This window comes from Xiphophorus hellerii, chromosome 18, assembly GCF_003331165.1.
Source record: "Xiphophorus hellerii strain 12219 chromosome 18, Xiphophorus_hellerii-4.1, whole genome shotgun sequence".
Lineage (NCBI taxonomy): Eukaryota > Metazoa > Chordata > Actinopteri > Cyprinodontiformes > Poeciliidae > Xiphophorus > Xiphophorus hellerii.
In genome coordinates this window covers 25,884,453-25,888,986 of record NC_045689.1, presented here as the reverse complement: position 1 = coordinate 25,888,986, position 4,534 = coordinate 25,884,453, and positions in this window count along the sequence as shown.

Genomic DNA, 4,534 nt, shown 5'->3' with positions numbered 1-4,534 from the left:
AACAGACTGAAACACTTGGATCAGGTTTTGAAAAGTACTAGAGTTTACCGCGTGCTGTTAAGCCCCATTATCTTTATTTGCCCCAGGGTCAACTTAACCCAGTGTTTCCCAACCCTGGTCCTCAAGGCACACTGCCCTGCATGTTTTAGGTATTTCCTTGCTTCAGTCCAGCTGATTTCAATTGATGACTGATTAACAGGCGTTTTTTGAACTGCAATCAGTTGAATCAGGCACATTAGAGCAGGGAAAACCTCTAAAACATGTAGGACAGTGTGCCTGGTCACCTGTAGTTTTCAAAACCACCACTAGAGGGCACTTGTTTATAAACCACAGCTTGTGGAAATGTGTTGTAGCCTTTGGCCTACCACATGAACACGAGAACATATGGTAAAAAAAAATTTTTTTAAATGCCATATGTTACTACAGGTAATTTATTTGCATTACTTGGGTCATAAAATAAAACATTCAACAAAAGCACTGAATAAAGTATTTAAAAAATACAACCATGCACATTGAAAGTAATATGATGCTTAATGCATTCTGCAGAAACCCTGTGAAGACACATTGAAGGGAAGACTGAGCTGAAGTTCAGTTCTGTAATAAAAGGATCCGATATTCTCTTTGGATATCATTTATCTGCATCTGCTGGAAACACTTACACAAGGCTATTGCTGCCAAAGGAGATTCCATCCGTCATTAAATCCAAGTCTAATTGGAATGTTTACTGGGTACGTTCATATAAAACAAAATCATCCAACAATTTATTGCCTTCATGGCTTAAGCACAGTATCTGTCCCTGTCATATCTGATGAAGCCAAAACTGTTTTTGCTCTTGCTGTTCTTTCAAACAGCTGTAAATATTAGAAAACTCAATAATCAAGCCTAAGGGAGAAATGTAAGAGTTTTTACCATCTTACTTTAACATGATTATTATTATTAAACACTTTTGAGCAATAAGACATTGATATCTTCAGTCATATAGATATAGAGTGAATTTTTACCAACATGTCGATCCATTTAGTCATTGTGTAACTGTTAAGATTGCCTCTCCAGCAGATGGTGCTCTGTCCTAAAAAAAAAAAAAACTGCTTTAACAATTTAGTTTATGCACCGTAAAACACACAGCAATTGTTTGGTCAAAAAGATGATGCAGATGTTTTTTGTAACTCCTCACGTGGTATAAAAACAATATAAGATAAGTAATTTAAATGAATTAGGGAGCAGCATGCTCAAATGCATTGCCAACTGAGCTAGAAATGCAGTGAATGCAGTAACTCATACTGACTCACTGTCTGCAAAATCACTTAAGGTCTCTGTTTGTCCGGCTCCTGTAGGTGAGAGATCAAACAGGCGTAAATCAACACTAAATGCAGTTGCAACCTTGTCGGCCCATGTCAACATCTCACTAACACAACAAGTATAGTACATGCAGTCATGGTAAAAAGACTCTAGGATTTTCTCTGAACTAATCTGACCTTTATCAGGTTCTAATGTAATGAAATCTTGTGAACCCAGTGTTTCGGAACGACTAGTGGAGAAAATGCAAGGTTAAGGACATCAAGCTTTTAAAAATTCACAAAACGTGCACAATAGTCAGAAGGAACCGAAGAAACTCTGTCAGTCATCCAAGCTATGACTAACATTATGAGTGTTTTACAGAACTTCTCTGCTGGGACAAGTTGATCTTCTTTTTATTGACATTCAATGATTCCTTGGATGCATTTTGCATCTTTTTTTTTAAAATTCTTGTCTTGTCTGACTTAAATTGCACAAGTTTTGCCGTAAAAATATTGTTTTTGCACTTTATATTGATCCCTTTTCCCATTGTTGTGTATAATATGCTTCATTTTCATGGACCCCAGATGGGTTATAAAGCACAGAGAAGAAAGTTTTGTCCCTTGGAAGCTTGTCTTTGCTGTTTTTAATGTTTTCTTAATTACTATGTGAATTGAACAATGCAGCACCGTGACTGATGCCCCAGATACTCTTTCTGGTCAGATATAAGGTCATGGAGGACAACAGGATGACTAATCTCCTCCTACTTAAGGTTTAGGTGCCTTGTAAATTTACAGACTTCTGGATGTACCAGGCCTGATTTGTTACTGTGAGAGCACACTTGGCCAGCACTGAAGATACAGAGAATCTTGTGTGTTTCTGTGAACATCATAAAGCCACATGTTTGGATAAGACGAGCTTTTGGCAACAGCTAATACAGCATGGGACCATTGGATGTGGATTGTTGATTTAGTTCCTTCATATTCAGATAATGTTTTCACCAAGTCCCTTCTGGGAGTTTTTGCAAAGGGTAATAGTTCTATATTCAATTTTATCTTAATTATGTATTACTCTGAACAATTTATCATAAAGAATTCTGTTTGTGTTTGTGTTTGTTGGTATGCCTTTGTTTTTTGTGTGTAAAATATTCACACATCCATGAAAACATAGATGGGAATGTAGACCAGGAGTTTTACTTTAGACTGAGCTCTTTTTCACAAAAACAGGCCAAATGCTTGAAGATGCCAGCTGAAGCACATCCCTGAAGAAAAGACAAAAACTAGAGCTTTGGGTCCCCAAACCAGACATCCTTCGTTCCATGATTTCGCCTTAATATCCTGTCCATGAACGCCTTGTCACATGTTCAGTGACTAGGAAAAACCCCGGTAGAGTTCAGGAAGCAACCAGGTACATTGTGTCTCCACCATACCTTCCTTATTGCCTTGTGGGACGCAGTTGTGAGCGTTTTCAAGATCCATAAACCATATGTGGGTAAAGCAATGAATCTCCCATGATCTCTGCAGCAACCTAACAACAACAGAGTAAAGATCTGGTCCACTGTTCCACAGCCAGGATGAAAGCCATGCTGTCCCTTCCAGATCTAAAGTCTGACAATCTATTGAATGAAAGGAGACACTTTTGTCTTGAGGTTTAGTTTTCCTACATGAATTCACAGTGAAAGTGAACTTTGACTTTTATTTGTGCCCCTGTGTATCTGAGAATAGTTATTTAGAACATTTCACCTTATTTGGTTGCTCAAACATACATTTATCATGGAAATTGGCAATGTACTGTATTTCTGACAAAAAAAAGCAACAAAACCTTAAACATGTTTACTTATGTTGCCCGTTACCTCTATGATTCATATAGCCAAACATGAAAACAGCCTCATGCATCTTCTGTGGAAAAGATGTCCTCTTTCATTTGCTGTATTACTGTACAGCCTGCTGAATGTTTTAAAATGTATTACACAGATTTACAGATTATGTTGCTGCATAGAAACTTTAATGTGTGCTTAAAGCTCCGGTATGTAACTTTTTTTTAAAATGTGTTATTTAAAAAAAAGAAAGAAAGAAAAGAAAAAAAAGCATCTCAGCTCATCAACTGTAAATCCGCCATGATTGGTGGCCATGGTTACTGGCCTGCACATTCACTCCATTGTGTGGAAGGAGCTGTAATGGAGCAGAAAACAAGGGTGCATACACAAGGGTGATTGATGGTGCTAAGACTGAAAACATGTGTGAGTTCCGCCTCCTGGCTCTGATTGGTTGTTTCTGACCCAGCGGTGCATTTTTGCAGGTAGCAGTAGGGGCGCATGGAGAACACAGAGGAGCTCAATTCTTTCACAGATTATTTTTCTCACAATATATTGTCAGGACAAGTTACCTAATGTAGCTGTAATGCACTAACATCACCAGGTTTCTCAGCAAGGTCATCACAGAGGTTAGGAGTCCAACAAGAAATCAAGTGAAGCTTACTTTCTCGTCGTAAGTAAGGGGTTTGTTGAGTAAAAATGTCTGACCCTGCAAAATAAGACTATTGCTGATGTGCTCACGCATTTTTGAGGGGGGTCATAAATTTAACAAAGCTGGGAGGATGAAAGCTTTGTTGTCTCTGTTACTGGATGGAACTCACACATGTTTTCAGTAAATTCAAGAGGGAAATGAAAGAGAGATGTACATAGAGAAGAAGACACACACGAGGGTCAGCAGAACATTCAGATCCCCCTGAAAGCGCTAATGACATGCACAGTGTTTGCCAGGACCATTAGCACTCAAAGGGAGCCATGGAAATATGACGAATGTTATTAAAATCAGACTGATGCATTCTGGGGGGGTTTTTGACTGAGGTCAGCAAGAGTTACAGTGGCAACACGTGGCAGGAAGTTGTTCTGAGCGCAGCTGAGGGTTTTGTCTACTGTACATCAGAGCTCTTAAGCGCTGCATGTTATGTACTGTACATCACCCTGTTCTTGCAACAGCAGCCAAATCTCACGTTTCCAAACAATGTTCTTGCTTGTTCCTATTTTTCAAATCCTCTGACAACCTACGACCTCAGACTGACCTCAGAGAAATGAGGTACATGCAATGTGTAGCAGTAGATTTGAAGCTCATTTCTCTGTGCGTCTGTACTGAGGATGTTTTAATCATTTTCATCAAACAGTTAGGGACCGGCCCCTCACTACTGGGTTGCTATAGTCAGCTGATTGTTGCAGTTACAGGAATAAACAGAGCAGTAAATGCAGGAGTTTACAAGTTGC